The 22,044-nt window shown below is 42.6% G+C and overlaps 1 protein-coding gene across 5 annotated transcripts in view; it reads left to right on the plus strand.

Annotated features, from left to right (window-relative positions):
* Positions 1-5,452: 5,452 nt before the first annotated feature.
* LOC135113231 (carboxylic ester hydrolase-like) overlaps positions 5,453-22,044 on the plus strand; it is a 137,824-nt gene continuing 121,232 nt past the window's right edge. For 2 of the 5 annotated variants that reach the window (XM_064028402.1, XM_064028405.1), the window contains exon 1: positions 5,458-5,636. The gene's annotated coding sequence lies outside the window, so the exon portion shown is untranslated. Of the gene's footprint in view, positions 5,637-22,044 lie in introns of all 5 variants that reach the window. The other 3 variants (XM_064028408.1, XM_064028401.1, XM_064028403.1) reach the window with 3 other exon arrangements.

Here is a 22,044-nt window from a genome sequence, read left to right on the forward strand (position 1 = left end):
GTTCAGGTACCTCCGGACCCCCATGGGCCACTGTTCTGCTGGCGACGCATACACAAAGCGCTTCGATGACGCCATCCAAGGCATCGTGAGGAAGCACAAGTGTATCGACGACACCCTCCTCTACGACAGCAACATCGAAGACGCATTCTGGCACACGTACGAGTTTCTGGCGACCTGTGCAGCCAAGGGGATTACTTTGAAGCCTGAAAAATTCCAGTTCGCACGGAGGGAGGTGGATTTCGTGGGTTTTCGCCTCGGCTGGGAGGAGTACAAACCCACAGACGAGCGCCTAGCGGCAATCAAAAGCTTCAGAATGCCTGACAAGCCCTCCATCTCAGACATCAGGTCGTGGTACGGGTTTGTCAATCAACTTGCCCCATTCCTCGCCACAGCCCCAATCATGAACGCCTTCAGGGAGCTCCTGAAGAAGCCGTGCGGAAAGGCTGTGTACTGGGACGAGCACCTGCAGGAGAAATTCCGCCGCGCTCAGGACACCATATGCCAACTTGCAAAGGACGGCCTGGCATATTACGACAAAACCCGCCCCACAGTTGCCCTCACAGACTGGAGCAGGGAGGGCATTGGATTCATTATCCTGCAGCAGTTCTGCCACTGCTCGTCTGCTGCCGCTCCCTTCTGCTGCAGGGCGGGCTGGCGTCTGGCCCTGTGCGGAAGCCGCCACCTCACGGCCGCCGAGACTGGTTACGCCGCGGTAGAGGGGGAAACCCTGGCTGTGGTGTGGTGCCTCCAGAATGCCCGGCTGTTCTTGTTGGGGTGCCCGAACCTCACCATCGTCACCGACCACCGCCCTCTCACCAAGCTGCTGGGGGACAGGGCCCTCACAGAAGTCATCAACCCACGACTCTTCCGGCTCAAGCAGCGAACGCTACAGTACTGCTTTCAAGTCAAATATCTGCCAGGAAAAAGGAACGCCGCAGCTGACTTCCTGTCCAGGTACCCAGCCCTCAGAAGCCCCACCACAGACACCGATGCCAACCTGGATGAGGACCTCACCGAGGCAGTAGCAGCCGTGGTCATCGCCACAGCCGAACACGAGGGTCACGTTCTTGACGAGTCAGCGGTGAGAAAATCTGCAGCCGACGACCCTGTCTACCAACTACTACTGGCCAAAGTGTTGGCCGCGGACTGGCACCTGCACAAGGCGCAAGAAGTGGCCTGCCTGCGCCCGTTCTATGGCGTGAGGGACCGGTTGGCAGTCTCTCAAGACCTTGTCACATACACCTTTGATCAGGGTTGTGTGCGACTCGTGATTTCTGAGCCCCTCCGCCCACAGGTAGCAGCAAACTTACACGCTGGTCACCAAGGGCTAGATTCCATGCTGCGGAGGGCAAGACAATGTGTATACTGGCCCGGGTTGGAAGGGGACCTGCAGCACTACCGGGCGTCGTGCACGTCATGCGAGACGCACGCTCCCTCTCAGCCCTCAGAAACACTCGTCATCACGCCGCCCCCAGAGTACCCATTCCAATCCACAGTGGCGGACATGTTTCAGCATGAGGGGCACACCTACATGGTCTACGCTGACAGGCTCACTGGATGGCTAGAACTCGCCCATTTCCCACACGGTGCTACATCTAATAAAATCAAGAGTCAAATGAGGCAGTACTTTATGCGATGGGGCGCCCCGGAACAGCTGTCCACTGATGGGGGGCCGAACCTGGCGAGCGAGGAAATGTCGGAATTCCTCAAGAAGTGGGGTGTCATTGCACGCCTGTCCTCAGCACAGTACCCACAGTCAAACGGGCGGGCCGAAGCAGCGGTCAAGACGGCCAAAAGAATCATCAGAGCCAACACAGGTAGCGGAGGCTCATTGGACACGGACAAAACCTCCCTCGCTGTGCTGCAGTACCTTAACACCCCGCTGCGATATGTCAACAAGTCCCCCGCCCAACTTGCCACCGGAAGGCAGCTGCGTGATGGCGTGCCAACGGCCCGACGACATTACAAGGTGGACAGGCACTGGGGAAGGACGCTGCGTGAGAGAGAAGTGAAAATGGGGGAGGAAGGCAACACCCTGATGGCAACCTGCACACCCAGACAGCTCCGGCCCCTGTCCCCCGGCACACGAGTAAGGATGCAGAACCAGGCCTCGGGCACGTGGGACCGCACGGGCTTGATCGTGGAGGCGCTGCCCTACAGGCAGTACACCGTCAGGCTTGATGGTAGCGGCCGAATAAGCCTCAGGAACAGGAAGCATCTGCGGCCCGTCGCTGAGTCAACCCCACCGCCCGCACCGCCAACCCTGCGCCCACCAACCCCGCCGGCCGCTCAACCAACCACGACACCCGCACAAGTCTCAAGCCCCACCCAACCTCAGCTACGCCCCGCACCCAGGAGGCAGGTGCGGCGACCGGGGTGGCTGAGCGACTATGTGTAACACACACACACACACACACACACACACTGTGTGTGCTGTGTGTGTGTGCACATGCTGCGTTTATGTGCGCAATGACTTAACCTGCTCTCGTGCCCACGCTCTTGAATCTTCCGAGTTTTCCACCATCTGGCTACGACTACAGAGTCATTCTTATACTAAATTTATCTGTGCTGTATACCTCTCTCCTAACTCTTCTGACTATAAGAAATTCTTTGACTACTTAACTTCCAAAGTGGAGCACATTCTGACCCTCTTCCCTTTTGCAGAGATCTCCATTCTTGGAGACTTCAATGTTCACCACCAGCTTTGGCTTTCCTCTCCCTTCACTGACCATCCTGGTGAACTAGCCCACAGCTTTGCTATCCTCCATGACCTAGAGCAATTGGTGCAACACCCTACTCGTATTCCTAACCGTCTTGGAGATACGCCCAACATTCTTGACCTTTTCCTGACCTCTAATCCTTCTGCTTATGCTGTCACCCTTTCTTCTCCGTTGGGCTCCTCCGATCACAATCTCATATCTTTATCTTGTCCTATCACTCCAATCCCTCCTCAGGATCCCCCTAAGCAAAGGTGCCTCTGGCGTTTTGCCTCTGCTAGTTCGGGGGAACTGAGGAGGTATTTTGCTGATTTTCCTTGGAATGACTACTGCTTCCGTGTCAGAGACCCGTCTTTGTATGCTGAGCGCATAACAGAGGTGATAGTGTCTGGCATGGAGGCGTACATTCCTCACTCTTTCTCGTCCTAAACCTTCTAAACCTTGGTTTAACACAGCTTGTTCTCGTGCTATACATGTGTGGCCCACAAAAGGTACTTAAGCCTTCCATCACCAGAATCTCATGCACTTTATATTTCTGTCGGAACCATGCCAAGTCTGTTCTCCAACTAGCCAAAAACTCCTTCATTAACAGAAAATGTCAAAATCTTTCAAGATCTAACTCCCATCGTGATTTCTGGCATCTAGCCAAAAATATCTCCAATAACTTTGATTCTTCTTCTTTCCCTCCTCTACTTCAACCAGATGGCACCACTGCTATCACATCTATTTCTAAAGCTGAACTCTTTGCTCAAACCTTTGCTAAAAACTCTACCTTGGACGATTCTGGGCTTGTTCCTCCCTCTCCTCCACCCTCTGACTACTTCATACCACGTATTAAAATTCTTCGTAATGATGTTTTCCATGACCTCGCTGGTCTAAACCCTCGGAAGGCTTATGGACCTGATGGGGTCCCTCCTATTGTTCTCCGAAACTGTGCCTCCGTGCTTGCACCTTGCCTAGTCAAACTCTTTCAGCTCTGTCTGTCAACATCTACCTTTCCTTCTTGCTGGAAGTTTGCCTACATTCAACCTGTTCCTAAAAGGGGTGACCGCTCTAATCCCTCAAACTACCGTCCTATTGCTTTAATTTCCTGTCTATCTAAAGTTTTTGAATCTATCCTCAACAGGAAGATTCTTAAACATCTATCACTTCACAACCTTCTATCTGATCGCCAGTATGGGTTCCGTCAAGGCCGCTCTACTGGTGATCTTCTGGCTTTCCTTACTGAGTCTTGGTCATCCTCTTTTAGAGAAATTGGTGAAACTTTTGCTGTTGCCTTGGACATATCAAAAGCCTTTGATAGAGTCTGGCACAAAGCTTTGATTTCAAAACTACCCTCCTACGGTTTCTATCCTTCTCTCTGTAACTTCATCTCAAGTTTCCTTTCTGACCGTTCTATTGCTGCTGTGGAGACGGTCACTGTTCTTCTCCTAAATCTATTAACAGTGGTGTTCCTCAGGGTTCTGTCCTGTTACCCACTCTCTTCTTATTATTCATTAATGATCTTCTAAACCAAACTTCTTGTCCTATCCACTCCTATGCTGATGATACCACCCTGCACTTTTCCACGTCTTTTCATAGACGTCCAACCCTTCAGGAGGTAAACATATCACGCAGGGAAGCCACAGAACGCCTGACTTCTGATCTTTCTAAAATTTCTGATTGGGGCAGAGCAAACTTGGTATTGTTCAATGCCTCAAAAACTCAATTCCTCCATCTATCAACTAGACACAATCTTCCAGACAGCTATCCCCTCTTCTTCAATGACACTTAACTGTCTTCTTCTTCTGTCTTCTACACTGAACATCCTCGGTCTGTCCTTTACTTATAATCTGAACTGGAAACTTCACATCTCATCTCTAGCTAAAACAGCTTCTATGAAGTTAGGTGTTCTGAGACGTCTCCGCCAGTTTTTCTCACCCCCCCAGCTGCTAACTCTGTACAAGGGCCTTATCCGTCCATGTATGGAGTATGCTTCACATGTCTGGGGGGGTTCCACTCATACTGCTCTTCTAGACAGGGTGGAATCAAAAGCTTTTCGTCTCATCAACTCCTCTCCTCTAACTGACTGTCTTCAGCCCCTCTCTCACCGCCGCAATGTTGCATATCTAGCTGTCTTCTACCGCTATTTTCATGCCAACTGCTCTTCTGATCTTGCTAACTGCATGCTTCCCCTCCTTCCGCGGCCTCGCTGCACAAGACTTTCTTCTTTCTCTCACCCCTATTCTGTCCACCTCTCTAACGCAAGAGTTAACCAGTATTCTCAATCATTCATCCCTTTCTCTGGTAAACTCTGGAACTCCCTGCCTTCTGTATTTCCACCTTCCTATGACTTGAATTCCTTCAAGAGGGAGGTTTCAAGACACTTATCCACCAATTTTTGACCACTGCTTTGACCCTTTTATGGGACTGGCATTTCAGTGGGAATTTTTTTTTTATTAGATTTTTGTTGCCCTTGGCCAGTATCCTTCCTACATAAAAAAAAAAACACACACACACACACGCACATACACAGACAGACTTCAGGCCAGGTAAAACCATCGTTCTTCTAGTTTGTATTTTGTATTATTATTTTCAAAGGTATTCTTTTTTTGTTCCTCACCCGTACGTGTATACTTACCTCCATTCCAAGTTTAGTTCGTTCCCCTCCCGTGCCGTCGTAGCCCGTTATGCTCATACACATATCAGATTAATGTGTTGCAGGCACACATTTATCTTACGGGAGGATATTGGATATATTATTATTTGTACGTGGTGTACGATATGTTTTCCCGGCGGCAAGCCAAGCACTGCTTGTCGCCAAGAGTGTATCCTCAGTTCCGGGCCGAGCCCAATAAAGGAGAGACGTGTGTCTCTGTGTCTCGCTCCCCTGCCTAGCTATCTTGCAACATTCACCAATAAAAACACTATATCTATAATGTAAGTATTAACATCGAATGCATAGACTAGCATCATCTCAATAATATCCACAAAACTAATCTCTGCAACTATGTAGGAAAAAAGATAAATAAATAAATAACCAGCTATATATATATATATATATATATATATATATATATATATATATATATATATATATATATATATATATTACAGTTAAACTGTGAAATCAGTAATTTCATGAAATGCCATGTCAGTTTGTAAAGTGATATAATTACCTACTTTAATCCTTCCATAGCCGAACCCAGTGATAGTCTAACTGGGTGCATGGTACACCAAAGGGTGCATGAATTTTTTTCAAAGGGTACGAGTATATGGAAATAATGGGATACATGACATAGCCAGTGTGCATGAGAGTGCACAATAGAAAAGTTGTGTATGTGATTGATTATCAAACAAGGAGATAATTGTTGAGAATTGCTCCGTGCCTCCGAAAATACAGTTCATGTCTCCTAATTATAGTTAAGGTGTGTAATTGCTGTTACCGGTCAATTTTTACTTAAGGACACCCATCCATATTCATCTTGAATACAGGTTTTTCTGATTTAATTTAATGTATGCAGTAAAATCCCTCTCATCCGGCATTCGAGTATCCAGCAGCTTCAATTATCCGGCACATTTTTCCCCAAGCCTTAAAATCAATGAAAAATCAATGTGTACTCATAAAATCGATTAAAATTCCCGCGCGAGGCATACTTTGTCCCCTCGCCACCAGAGCGCACTGCTTCGCGCCACCCGCGGCCTACTGCACTGTGTTTACTCAGTGACTCAGTCCCGCGTGTGTACTGTTTATCGCCTGACGCCTTCATCATGCCTTAAGTTTTAGAAAAGAGGAAGCGTGTTGTGCTTACACTTAAGCAGCTGATCAGATCAGCTGCTGATTAAGATTAGCTGATCTTTCTTATGGTATGATGCGTGAGTGTAGGGTGGTGATTGTGGACATAATTTCATTTCTATTCAAGTATCCGGCAATATTCAAGTATCCGGCATGTCGGCGGTCCCGTTGATGCCAGATAAGAGGGATTTTACTGTACAAAACATGTATTACAAAGAATTTCACCACTAAGCTAAGCTAACCTAACCTAATCTAAACCTAACCTGACCTAACTTAAACCTAACCTGACCTAACCAAACCAGAGATATGATGGTCAATTTTTGGGTTAGGTCAGGTTAGGTCAAGTTTATATTAGGTCAGGTTAGGTTAGGTTAGTAGTAGAATTCATAGTAATATATGTTTAGCATGCATTAAATTATGTCAGAAAAACCTGTATTCAAGATGAACATGGATGGGTGTCCTTAAGTAAAAACTGACTCTGTTACCTTTCGTTTTCAACATTTCCGCCTTCATATTATGGTTGAGGGACATACCTTAAGCGCCTTAACTATAACATGGAGACATAAACTGTATTTTTGGAGGTGAGGGGCAATTCCCAACAATATACAATAGTATACAACCATATACAGACTGACTAGGCATTTCATGAAATTACTTATTTCAGTTTGACTTTTTTTTTTCTATGTAGGAGGGACACTGGCCAAGGGCAACAAAAAAAAAAAAAAAAGCCCACTGAGATGCCAATCCCAGAAAAGGGTCCAAAGCAGTAGTCACAAATTTAAGGATAAGTGTCTTGAAACCTCCCTCTTAAAGGAATTCAAGTCATAGGAAGGTGGAAATACAGAATCCGACAGGGAATTCCATAGTTTACCAGAGAAAAGGATGAATGATTGAGAATACTGGTTAACTCTTGCATTAGAGAGTTTGACAGAAAGTCCACCTCTCTAGAAAGAAAGTCTTGTGCTGCGAGGCCGCGGGAGGAGGGGAAGCATGCAGTTAGCAAGATCAGAAGAGCAGTTAGCATGAAAATAGCGGTAGAAGACAGATAGAGATGCAACACTGCGGCGATGAGAGAGGCTGAAGACAGTCAGAGGAGAGGAGTTGATGAGACAAAAAACGTTTGATTCCACCCTGTCTAGAAGAGCGGTACGAGTGGAACCCCCCAGACATGTGAAGCATACTCCATACATGGATGGATTGTACAGTTAGCAGCTTGGGGGTGAGAAAAACTTCCGGACACGTCTTATGTATTTTACCTTGTTAAATCATTCAAAAACATCAGTACATAACTTGCCGTATATGTGTGATTCACTTACCTAGATAGGTACACTTGATAGCTACCCGGCTCGCCCAAATAAACCAAGCACAGCTACAAGAGAAACATCGCCAACGCCACACCGGCATCATAGAGCCCTACAACTGCACCTACTGATTCTACAAACTTCAGCCATAACTATCTAACGATAATCACTACAGGAACAAGTTAGTTAAGTTTATTGACAAAAAAAATAACATTTGAATTGTTAACATTATACAGAACAGTATCAAGTACATACATAATCATAAAGTTTATAATTTAATGATCAAATATTTTTTGTCCAATTAATATGCATAATATGGCATATCAATCATTACCTGATTATATCTCTCTAGTACTTCATGTACATATTTGCACTCAAGAGTTCTCCTGTGCTCCTGAAATTTAACATAGGGAATGTATGTCGGCAATCTTCCGAAGCTGAACATGAAATTAATACATAGTTCTCTATTTGTATGAAGACATTATCACAAGAGGAAGTCCTGAAGGAAGCTGGTGTACGGTTCCATCTATCTGTCTCCACTCTTAAGTTATGAGACATTAGACTGATTCGTGTGAGAGACTCCCGATGATATTCTGGGATATATGTAGTAGTTACATAAACATCATGAACATTCAAGGAAGGTTTAAGCTCTGCAACATAGGTGTTTAACTTAGTTGCTGTTGGTGCTTTCCTTTGTACATATGTTGCGCCCACCCCTCACTCCGGGCGGGCGTGTTATCCACACGAGCAAGGGTCGAGAAACTAGAGCAGCGGAGCCTCGAATAAGTCACACTCTGAACGCCGGGACAAAAGGCACACACACACACACACACGAGGCCAGGGCACAAGGGAAAAACACGGGCACTATTTCCTAGGTATAATGACATATCCTCCGCAAGTACACTGCTTTACAAGTTCACAGGGGCACCACAAGTCTCCCAGGGCACGACAGGCACTCAACAGGGCACTCAACAGGCAGGCAAACACTTCCAAAGCAGGCAGGCACACGCTCGCTTCCTCTTGGGCCACGCGTCTCCGCTCTCTCTCTGTTCCCGCCTCTCTCAGTGCTTCCACCTCCAACAGTCTGCCACCCACACCCATACCCCTGGTGTAACACTTAGTCTTTGATCTTACCCAGAGGATCTGAAGTCTGGTCATCACATAAAACTTTTACTAAATTTCTGTATCCAGGCGCATTATGTTCTTACATAAGTAAAAAAAAAAAACGAAGGTAAATGGTTCCTCATTATCAACTCTGTCTCGCTTTCACATTAGGAATGTTCTTTTCATCTTATCTAAAATATAATCGAAAGGGGGTATACCTGCTTCTAAGATACATAGATTTACACTCTTATTCTTCCGTACCCCTAGCAAACACTTAATTAATTTATTGTATTGTTTCTCTATACCTTTTTATATTACTTGTGAGCCAAGACTCTGAGCTATATGAAACAGACGACATAACAGCGGCATCAAATACTTTTCCTTACAAATGTATGGCATTTGTGAGTTGGCTGCACATAATATGGAAAACTTGTTAACGAGGGCTTCACTCTGTACTTCATCTTAACCATCACATCCTTCATCTTGCCCGTCAGTAAACCAGGCTCCTAAATACACGTACTGGTCTGTATATTTTACCCTGTGTTTCCTACAACTAGGTCTTCTTTATCCTGTTTTCCTCCGTTAATGACAAAAAAAACTTGGTTTTCTTCTCATTAATGATCATTCCATATTCATCACAGTACTGACATAAAACGAAGTTTCCTTAAGCCTGTATCTCTATTGGTGACCGAGATAACAGCATCATCCATCAGCAAGAGATGCAGTCCTAAAAATCCATCGTCTGCAACTGCATTTTTAAGTATGCTCACAAACCGGTCTATATTCATAATAAACAGTCAACAGTTAGTTGGAGCTCTTTGACGGATGTTAACTGTAGTGGTAATGGCAGCAGTTTTCAGAAGTTTTGTACACTTATACATTGCTTGAATGGATAATAGCATTCGCTTTCCACACCCGAGACTCCTTAATACTTCTATCATCTTATTTCTCGGGACCCTGTCGTAAGCGTTACTAAAATCAATGAACAGCACATATAATTTAACATTTTTAAATAAAGCAAAGTCACACAGTAGTCGTAACGACAATATTTGTTCTATGCAGCTCCTTTTCTTCTGTACGCCAGCCTGGCATTTATTAATGTTACACCATAAAAGTAGTATGTTATATATAAGTGTGTCATAAATTTTAGCTAGCGTGTCCATTATAGAGATCCCTCGATAGTTGTTACATAACATTGTTTCCAGATTTAAAAATAAGAAATATTTTTGAATAGCACCACATGACTGGATAATTCATATTCATAAAAAAACAACATTAAAAATAAGCAGAACAAATGACACCCATGACTCAGGGAGCATCTGTACAACACCCGGGCATATACCACCGTAACCTTTATTTTTTTTTATACCATTGACAGACTCCATGAACTCTTGCATAGAAAATGGGTCGTCAAGCATTGGGATGAAGGGCACACTATTTTATAGTACCTCCTCCTTGTTTTCTAAAGTATTCTCTGGGTTCAATAACTTTTCTACATGTTCTTTAAAATTATTATCACTCGGTCTCTCTCTTTTCCACCTCCAAAGATCCTTTCCAATTAATTGATTTCCACAACAGTTTATTATCCTGTGACTGCAGTATACTTGCCCATGTTGGCTGTGCTGTGCTCCAGTCACCTGATTCGTTTTCTGTTTCTCTCGTACAACTCGTAGCCGCCTCCATAGTGATGTCATATCCGAAAGCTATGGTCTCATCGATATCACTGTCCTGCCTCAAGATAAGGGGCTCCATTCGGTTTAGTCTTCTCCTGAATTCTTCCGTACTAACTTTCTTATAGCTGGCTGATTTTCTTGGTTTATGAACAAAGGCTGGTGGCTGGGGCTGGTAACTTTGTCCCAAATTAGTCGCTCTCTCTACCTTGATCGAGACCACTTTTCCTCCATTGATATCCAGAGTAGTAGATATTGGAACATGGTCTGATCCACGTACATCTTGGTATACGTGTAACTCCCTAATCTAATCTAAGCAAGTTAACTTATACAAGCACGTCAATTTCTGAAAGCCATGTATCGCGGTGTTTAAAAGTCAAGTTTCCGCTGAAATGTTCACTCTTATACACAAGATTATTCACTATTACCAAATTATTAATCTGACATATATTAACATGGGTTTTACCATGACTATTTACCACCATGTCCTTCACACCCATCATATTGATACGCACACCCTGCCTCATCAACCAAGCAAGGCTGACCGATTCTACCGTTAAAGTCACCCATGGCGATAACGTCGCCAGGGTTCACAGTGTGGCTCGCTAAGGCTCCGAGTTGTGATAAGCTAAAATATGGTGAATCGCTTGGGGGAATATACACATCACCTATCTTCTGGTTTGGCCACCACGACATGGTTATCCATATTTGCCCCTCACTATCTGTATCCACATTTATGATGTCGTCCGTCAGTTTACTTTTAACCAACATTACCACTCCTCCTCGGTGCTGACCTACTCGTGATACACTGGTATAAACGTCAAAGCCTGGTACTGCCAAATTGAAGTAGTTTCGCCTCTAAAAGAAATACAATATCAAAACTCATAACAAAATACAAAATCAAGTTATCTTGTAACTTATCTTTCAAGCCAGCAATGTTCCATGAATAAATTTTAATTTCCTTATTTTGTTGTATTACTGGAAAACCTTCGGAGAGAATCGATCGATGACGACCCCATCCTGCAGCAGGACTCCGTTCTCCCAATCGTAGCTAATGTTTGAAGCAGCCATGGTTCTCTTTCTCTTCCTTCTCTCACATCCTTAGTCGAGCTTGTTCTTTTCGAATCGCTGGGTATCTCTTTTCAAGTAAATTCTTGTCATTGTTGCTCGAGCTTCTTTCAGGTTCTTTGCTACTCTCAGGATGTTGTCACGCTGTCTCTGGTTGTTTACTCTCAGTAGTATTGGCCGTTTCTTCTCCTTGTTCTCCTTGCCGAGTCGCTTCATCCCTCATTCAGTCAGGTCAGAATTTTCGGTGTATCCAGCAGTGTTCAGGATTCTCTTCAGTTTTCATCATCCGACGTCCCCATCTCATCCACTTCTTCCTTCACACCCACAGCAGGACTACAATGTTCTGGCGTCGCTCCTTGCTATTCATAGATTCCAGGAAGAGTTGTTGTCCATGGATTATTGTGTAAGCATCGTCCAGTCGTGTAGTTAACAACTCCACTTCTTTCTTGATTTGCTTCATTTCCCGTATTTCTTCTCGTAGCTATTTTAATTATTCAAGTAGGATTGAGTTTGCAGGTTCTTCTTGTCTCTTGGCATTCAGAAATGTGTTAAAGGCAGCTTTCAGTTGGGGGTTCGTCATTTTTGTAATCTAGCTTGCTGCCACTCTGCCATTTCTGACTCTCCACACGGCGTCTCCGTTTCCTTGGCAACTGTGAGGTCACTCCTCTAGAGCGCATGCGCAGGATCTGGTTGACTGGTGGAGGGAGTGGGTAGCTAAGTGGTTAAAAATTTCTTCACTGGCTAATATTGACAAAGTCCAGCACTCTCCCTACTTCCAACTTCGATCAATATGCTCTTACGGTGTTCATGTATCCGTTGCTGTGCTGCGGCTAATTTGAGAGTCCGTAGGTTGGGAGAAATTAGGCAATAAATTCAGACCTGCTTCACACACACACCCAAGCAACCCCCACCACACACACACACACACAACATTAACTTAACCCGCAGTTAACGTGGGTTGTTTGTTTTGAACTTTTGATCCCCGTTGGCTGGCTCCGACCGACGCTCTTGCTGCACTCTACTGGCGGCATGCCACATCAAAGGCGGTAGATTCAAATTGCGGCAATTGCCCCAAACTAGGCTTGATGCACTGTATTATCATATCTAACATCAGTTTATTTCATAATATATTACAAACATTTAAATAGGAGTGATTTCCATTGCAAAGCAAGTATGTAAATGCGTTTAACCAATGACTACAAGGAAATAGGGGTCGAATGAAATGACTAATACATTAGTCACAGTTGTTTTTGAAGAAGGATTTGACTAACTTACGATTTGTGTGTTACCGGAAGGATATAGGTCTGTTTGAATCAGTACAAAGGAGAATGACTAAAAGAATACAGTGGATGAGGGGTATTCGTTACGAAGCGAGATTGAAGCTGTTAAAGAGAAAGGAATTGGTGCTCAAATAGAGTGGTAGATCACAGTAATCAAGTTGTTAGTGCTAATTTAGTGCCCTCTAAGGGGTGTGATGTTCCCTTGTGGCAGACGATAATTACAAAATCCTATCACTGGATTAAAAGAAATACAAATATTGACACTTTTATAGATTTTTAATTGATAATGGAATAAACCGAATAATAATAATAAAAAGAAAGGAATTCAGAAATATAAAAATAAATGGTAGCGTACTCTTCAGTTACATAATTCAGAAATACAAAATAAATGATAGCGTACTCTTCAGTTACATAATTCAGAAATACAAAATAAATGGTAGCGTATTCTTCAATTACATAAAAACTACGATGGAGATATTTTCGCGACTACTGAGTTGTGGGGGAGACCAGAGAATAAATAAATAAATAACAAATATATACCCAAAAAGTATGTATAGATCTGAGGACAGTCTCACACGGTGATCTCGAACCAGGTGGTTTCACTAGTCCCGTGGAGAAAACCAACAAAAAAAGAACGAAAAAATGCGAATATCTATCCACTCAGAAAACAGTTTATCATCAGGAATATCTGAGGAGAATCCGAGAGAGACTGGCTTTAGTAAAATTATTGTTAAATAAACACTTACTTAATATTACAGGAATGGAGGGGGAGACTATCAGACTGCATGCTCACCTGAGGAGAATCCGAGAGAGACTGGCTTTGCTTGTGAGGAAATCGGCGGGAAACTAAGGATAAAGGTTTCCAATGGGGAAATTTATTAAGTTATAATTTTGTTTTTAGTGGGGGGGGGGCGACTAGGTTGTGAGTTCAGGGATGAAAAATATGAATAATTAAGTTACTGTTTACTTTATAGTTGTTACTTTAAGAAGTTTAATTCAATGGACTTTTGAAATCAATTGGGGAATTAGTCAAAGTCTGGTATCTCTTCCCGGCTTGCGTAGCAACAGGGGTGACAGGGCAGCGAAGCAAAGAAGACTTATCAGATTCGTCAACCTCATTGGCGCGGCGTAATTATCTGGGATTTGTTTGGGCTGGTTTAAGACCTTACCATTATAGAATTAATTTTATCATATTAAGGGCTCCCCATTCTCTGGGATTAGGTGAAAAATTCGCCTCTACAACCTGGCCAAGCAGGAGAAATTACGTTTATTCACGGGGTAAATTTGTTATAGAAGTGGTCAACACAGTGACGCTGAGAGGGGGGGGGGGGAAAGCAAGGACAAAAGGACACTGAGGAGAGGAGGGGAAGGGGAGGGGTTAGTCACATGGTACTGAGATTCTGGTCACCCCCGCACACTACATGGGCCCTAGCCTAGGAAAAAAAAGTAGAAATATACATAATTAATTTCTCAGCACTACACGAGCCTTTCATCCGTTCTAGAATTTTTCACCTCTCTCTTTTCTCCTTACCAAAAAAAATAAAATAACACCTTCACATCCGAGTAATTAGAAACTCCCCTCACCACCACATAACCAAGCCAGGCTGACGAACTGCACGTGATCTCTGTCGGGAAATAACTCTGACATTCTCTCCCATACAATGGCTTGTGGGCCATATCACCACAATGTCCCTTGGAGACATAACTCGGCTCTTTCTCTCATCTCAAGGAAAAAGAAAAGAAATTCCACCCCAACCAGCCTCTTGACCTCCTGTGGTGTGAGGACTTAACCTTAAGTCACTCCGTCACTCTCTGAAACGAGATTCGGCCACCCCAGTACTCGGTTCCTTCCACTCGGACAGTCATTTACTCATCCACACATTCACTCATACCACGAGATACTATAGATGATTACGCGAAGCGCTCGCCACGTCCTGAAGTAATCCACCACAGAATGGCCCGAACGGATTGTCGAGTGCAGTAGTAGTCTGCGAATTAAAGTGGTTCCTTATTCCTTCTCAAATTCTTACATCACCTCTCACATAGTACCCATACCCGTCATACCACGATTCATTACAACCAGTCCAGCCAGACCATGCAAAAGTAAGGGGGGGGACTCTATTTACCCCAAGCACTCTGCTCTTTTCTATACCGTCTTTCCAGCGACATTAACATTCCTCAATATAGCGTCTGGGACGGTTACGCACTCTAGGCGGTAACACTTCAGTTTCTATATCAGGTTGGAACACTGTGTCTTGAGCTGCAACTACGTACTCTTCCTCACTGTGAAACTGTTTGATCTTTTCTGCCGCTCTTTGCACCATCTTTCCCGAGAAAGGGTCTTTCACCACATAACCACCGCCTCCTCTTAAAACTTCCACCACCTTATATGGGCCGTCCCAACGAACACACAGTTTCTTACACACTCCTGACTCTGTAGTTTCTCGCTTCACCCACACCAACGCCCCAATGTCTACCTTCTGCTCCTTGCGTTTCCTGTTGGCCGCATTACGGTATTTCCGAGTCATTTTCTCGTGTGTTTCCCGGATCAGCCGGCGGATCACATCCACGTCTTGCTCGTCACCATCAACTGCGGGTAGCCTGGCACCCACCACTCGGGGCGCATGCCGGGAGAAAAACGCGAAGAAAGGTTGTTGGGCGATACTGGTATGGACGGCGGCATTCATAGTGGCCTGACACACAGGGAGTAGGCGAGGCCACCGTAGCGGGTAACCTCGGCACATGGAAGCCAAGATGGATTTGAGCGTGCGATGGAGTCGTTCGGTGATGGCGTTCCCTTGCGGGTGGTAGGGAGTGGTGTAACAGAGGGTGATGAGGTGTTGCTGGCAGAATTGTTGGAAGATCTGGGAGGTGAACTCGCCCCCGTTGTCCAGGACGATGGAGTGAGGAGTCCCGAAGTCGGTAATGTACTGCTGCAGCGCCTCTACAATTCCCTCTGATAGTTTGTTTTTGAGTGGATAGAACTTCACAAATCGGCTAAAGTGATCTACGATAGTCAACACATATCGGTAGCCACCACTGCCTGCAATCATATCCGTCAGGTCTATACCTATCCTATCTAAGGGCTTCTCTACTGAAGGTAATTCTTTACGTACTGGGTTACGTCAAACTTGAGATTACACCAGTAAAACAATTCTTCGGCCTTTTTAATTGTCTTTTTCTGACCCAGGTGGCCAGAAAGCTCATGTGCATGTTTTGTCATTATTCAAGAAAAAAAAATTATAGTTCATTACTATTTCTCCTCCTCTGGTTTTCCTCTTAATCATTGTTATTCATTACTCCTCCTCCACCTCCTTTCTCCTTGCATTATTACTTATTACTCCTATCCTCCTTCTTTCTCCTTCCTATACACAAAGACTCCTGCTCCTCCTCCTCCTCCATTCTCCTTGCATTATTACTTATTACTCCTATCCTCCTTCTTTCTCCTTCCTATACACAAAGACTCCTGCTCCTCCTCCTCCTCCATCCTGAACGTTCTGTGCCTCTCCAATCATCACCTGCTCACCACCATGCACGTGCACGCCCTCCTTTGAATGTCTCGCTTGGCATCATCATCACCTTCAACATTTACAATTATTTCCAGTCTCCACCTCTTTCGGTTAGTCGCGAAATAAATCCCACCGCTGCTCACCAGTTTAGTGCCCTCTAAGGGGTGTGATGTTCCCTTGTGGCAGACGATAATTACAAAATCCTATCACTGGATTAAAAGAAATACAAATATTGACACTTTTATAGATTTTTAATTGATAATGGAATAAACCGAATAATAATAATAAAAAGAAAGGAATTCAGAAATATAAAAATAAATGGTAGCGTACTCTTCAGTTACATAATTCAGAAATACAAAATAAATGATAGCGTACTCTTCAGTTACATAATTCAGAAATACAAAATAAATGGTAGCGTATTCTTCAATTACATAAAAACTACGATGGAGATATTTTCGCGACTACTGAGTTGTGGGGGAGACCAGAGAATAAATAAATAAATAACAAATATATACCCAAAAAGTATGTATAGACCTGAGGACAGTCTCACACGGTGATCTCGAACCAGGTGGTTTCACTAGTCCCGTGGAGAAAACCAACAAAAAAAGAACGAAAAAATGCGAATATCTATCCACTCAGAAAACAGTTTATCATCAGGAATATCTGAGGAGAATCCGAGAGAGACTGGCTTTAGTAAAATTATTGTTAAATAAACACTTACTTAATATTACAGGAATGGAGGGGGAGACTATCAGACTGCATGCTCACCTGAGGAGAATCCGAGAGAGACTGGCTTTGCTTGTGAGGAAATCGGCGGGAAACTAAGGATAAAGGTTTCCAATGGGGAAATTTATTAAGTTATAATTTTGTTTTTAGTGGGGGGGGGGCGACTAGGTTGTGAGTTCAGGGATGAAAAATATGAATAATTAAGTTACTGTTTACTTTTTAGTTGTTACTTTAAGAAGTTTAATTCAATGGACTTTTGAAATCAATTGGGGAATTAGTCAAAGTCTGGTATCTCTTCCCGGCTTGCGTAGCAACAGGGGTGACAGGGCAGCGAAGCAAAGAAGACTTATCAGATTCGTCAACCTCATTGGCGCGGCGTAATTATCTGGGATTTGTTTGGGCTGGTTTAAGACCTTACCATTATAGAATTAATTTTATCATATTAAGGGCTCCCCATTCTCTGGGATTAGGTGAAAAATTCGCCTCTACAACCTGGCCAAGCAGGAGAAATTACGTTTATTCACGGGGTAAATTTGTTATAGAAGTGGTCAACACAGTGACGCTGAGAGGGGGGGGGGGGGAAAGCAAGGACAAAAGGACACTGAGGAGAGGAGGGGAAGGGGAGGGGTTAGTCACATGGTACTGAGATTCTGGTCACCCCCGCACACTACATGGGCCCTAGCCTAGGAAAAAAAGTAGAAATATACATAATTAATTTCTCAGCACTACACTAAGTCATTAGGGAGCTTTAAGAGAAGATTAGATAGATATATGGATGGGGATGATAGGTGGAAATAGGTAGGTATATTTCATACAGGGACAGCTATGTGTAGGCCTGATGGCTTCTTGCAGCTTCTCATATTTCTTATGTTCTTATGTTCTTGTTTGCTCGTATTTTCTGAACACTTGAAGGCCAGGGTATCCGTATCTTCTCCTTATAACAACAGAAACAAGGGTGTTCCTGGGGAACTAATGGTGACAGACGTTTCAACTTTTCTTAAGATATCTTCAGTGGTTCTAAAGCAAACCACCAAGTAGTGTTCCCATTGTTAACAAGGCGGTGTTCCTCTCATTATCATAAATCGGACATGATTCACGTAATCTTCAGGAAGAGTTACTTAAACAACTCCAAAAATTCTACCCAAATCAACTTTTATATAATAAAAATAAAAAAAAAGATTAAAAAAAATTCAAAACTTTTTTTTTTTTTTTTTTTTTACTCCAAACTCAAATATCAAGTTCCGACACCCCTACGCCCGTCGATCGTATATTGTTATACCTGCCCGCACTGCCAGGTCGGGTACTTGGAAAGCACCTTTCGTTCTTTCCGCACACGTATCGCCAACCCTTTGGGCTGCTCCAGCCGGACTGGTCGCTCACTCGCTATCCCTCCTCATTCATTCGTAAGAGACCACAGTATTTCTTGTAAGGTTGAATTAAGTCCAGAACGTTTTAAGATCATAGATTCCTGTAAAAACATAGATTTACATACATCAGAATCCATACATATTAGAAACATAAAAAAAAAAGTGTTAAATAACATGCAGTCTGCCACCTCGCTAAACATTTTATAACTTTCACCTAAGTTTTTATGTATGTTATGATTTATATATTTTTCTATCTTTTAGTTTTTTTTATTCCTATATTCTTAGTTTGGTTTTATATCAAGGCTAATTGTTATTGTTTTTGTGTCTTGTTTTAGAACCACTGAAGATGACTTTAGAAAAAGTCGGAACATGTGGTACCATTAAATGATGTTCGTGACCTCCCTTGTTGTGTTTTCCTCCTATGATTATAACTAATACATATGATCAGATACTCAAACATGTTATGTTATTCTGAAACGTCCTTTTCTAAAGCTTCATTTTGATATATAACATGCCCTACTAAAGGTAATGTATCGTGTCACAAGGAAAAAAGAAGAAAAAACTTTCACGTGATGAAAAATCACGATACCAAAGAAATGGCTGATATCACAGGGAAGGATAAGATATATAGAATGCCATCATGCCTTTTTAAGACTATAGACATTAGTCTTTCATTTAATCACTGTAAGATTTCCTGCCCAAATATGGTACCGATCGAGCCCCGACCCTCCCTCCCCCACTCAAGGGCTAGTGCTTCCGTGCTTGGAGCTTGCCCAGTCAGACTCTTCCAATTCTGTCTATCAACATCAATCTTTCTTTTTTGCTGGAAGTTTTCCTATATTGACATTGTTCCTTAAAAGGGTGACTGTTATAATCCCTTAAGCTGCCGTCCTATTGCTTTAATTTCCTGCCTCTTTAGTTTTTGGTTGTATATTCAATAGGAACATTCTTAAACATCCATCATCTCACAACCTTATATCTGATCGGCAATATAGGTTCCGTTGAGGCCCTTTTGCTGGTGATCTTCCGGCTTACTGAATCGCTGTTACCTTAGTCATATCAAAAGATTTTGATAGAGTCTGGCACAAAGCTTTGATTTCCGAAATACCCACCTGTGCCTTCTATCCTTCTCTTCGTAACTTCAGCTCAGTTTTCTTTCTAACCGTACTATTTCTGTTGCGGTAGATGGTCACTGTTCTTCTCCTAAATTTATTAACAGTGGTGTTCCTCAGGATTCTGTCAAGTCACCCACTCTCTTCCTATTATTCATCAACTGTCTTCTTAACCAAACTTCTTGACCTATCCACTCATACGTTGATGATACCACCCTGCACTTTCCCACGTCTAAATAAAACTGTCCCCTCTTCTTCAGTGATACTCAACTGTCCCCCTCTTCTATACTGAACATCCTCGTTCTGCCCTTTACTTACAATCTAAACTGGAAACTTCACATCTCATCTATACCTAAAACAGCTTCTATAAAGTTAAAAGTTCTGTGTTGTTTCCACCAGTTTTTTTTTTTTTTTTTTTTTTCATCCTCCACCTCCCTCCCAACCACTTGTTAACTCTTGTACAACAGCCTTATCCGTCCATGTATGCCATATATATATATATATATATATATATATATATATATATATATATATATATATATATATATATATATATATATATATATATATATATATATATATATATATATATATATATATATATATATATATATATTTTTTTTTTAAAGATTGTAGAATCAAAAGCATTTCTTCCTATCAACTCCTCTCCTCTAAGTGACTGGCTTTAGGTTCTCTTTCATCACTACAGTTATACATCTCTTGCTTTCTTCTACCGCTATTTTCACGATAGCTGCTCGTCTGATTTTGTTAACTCCATTGCCTCCCTTTCTCTAGCGGACTCGCTGCACAAGACTTTCTACTTTCTCTAACCCCTATTTTGTCCATTTATTTAATGCAATCTCAATCATTCATTCCCTATTCTAATAAACTCTGGAACTCCTTTTATGTTTTTGTATTTCCTCACTTCTATGACTTGAACTCTTTCAAGAGGGAGGTTTCAAGACACTTATCGTCCAGTTTTTGACAATGGTTTCGATTCTGGTTCGGAACCGGCACCTCAGTGGCGTTTTTCTTTTTTTTTTTTATTCCAGTTTTGTTGAACTTGGCTGGGGCCCTACAAAATATATTAGTATATTAACTCCATCATCATGGATAAATTATCCAATGACTGATTTTTTTTCCTAAATGAAAATCATGTGCTCTGTTAGAGACGTTTACGCACGCTATTTTTGTAATAAAACACTCATTATGTAACTTAATCCGTATTCCATTTGTTATCATTGTGGTATTTGTTTAACGGCTTAAATGACTTTTATGAGTTCTCTTTGGTGGTCTTTGTTCCACCCAATGATCTTGATATTACTCTTCTATCAAATCTTATGTTGATGAATCTACCATGTACTTTTGAACATCATTTTTCAGATGTCCAAAACTACAGGAAATTTTACGAAGAGAAACCACTGAAGGCCCGACTTCTGATTTTTTTTTTTTTCTTTAGAATACGGTTAAACATTGTTCCATGCTTTAAAATTCAAATTTACAATCTTTTAGACAACTACCACTTGCTCTTCAAAATTTCTGCCTCCTCTACATTAAATATACTTAGTATACTCCACATTAAAACTTTGAGTAGTCTTTTACTCAACATGGCTTTTTTTTACCTTTCTCATGGGATAGAGCTTCTCATTCTGAGCAATTTGATCCTTTTGTATATCCACCGCAAATTATTTATACTACAACAATTTTTTAAGATTTATTTGCTTTTGGGGAAGCAGGTTCGCTCATTCCCGTGACAATGATCGGAAGTGATGGACAGGCGGGCGCTGATCTTCCTTGAGGTGCTTTCGTTCGTGCGTGCTTATGTCACATCTGTTATGCAAGCGCCAAATTATTCATGGTGATTGGTTCTCTTGTTTGAGAATGCAGCCGGTAGTTAATTTTAAAAAAATACAAAATTAATTTAGCCAATCATAGCATTTTATGTCATCCTGAGGAGAGAAAATCGGCTATTTTTGAAATATTTGAATTAGTCTGAGGAAGGTGTCTATGGTGGGTGTCGCCTCGATTATTTCCAGTGCATCGCCAGGTTTTACGAAGATCAGTAAGATAACGACATCATATTCATTTCTTAGCCTTGGCAATTAGGTTATGTTAGGTTAGGCTAGTTTGGTTAAGTTAAATTAGTTTACTTAGGTTAGGTTAGGTTAGATTAGATTAGTTTGGTTAGGTTAGTCTGGTTAGGTTAGGTTAGCTAGGTTAGGTAAGGTTAGGTTAGTTCTTTTAGGTTAGTTGCGCTGCGCAACAGGCAGGCGACCACGGGCAAACGCCTGCCAGTCATCTCGGGGGAACATTGCCAGTGAGTGTTACTGCTGTGTTACTTATTTGTGAGAATGTCTGTCTTATATTAATGTGCTTATCGTTTTTTTATCGCAAAACTTTAGTTTTTGATTGGGA

This window comes from Scylla paramamosain, chromosome 25 (genome assembly GCF_035594125.1).
Source record: "Scylla paramamosain isolate STU-SP2022 chromosome 25, ASM3559412v1, whole genome shotgun sequence".
Taxonomy (NCBI): domain Eukaryota; kingdom Metazoa; phylum Arthropoda; class Malacostraca; order Decapoda; family Portunidae; genus Scylla; species Scylla paramamosain.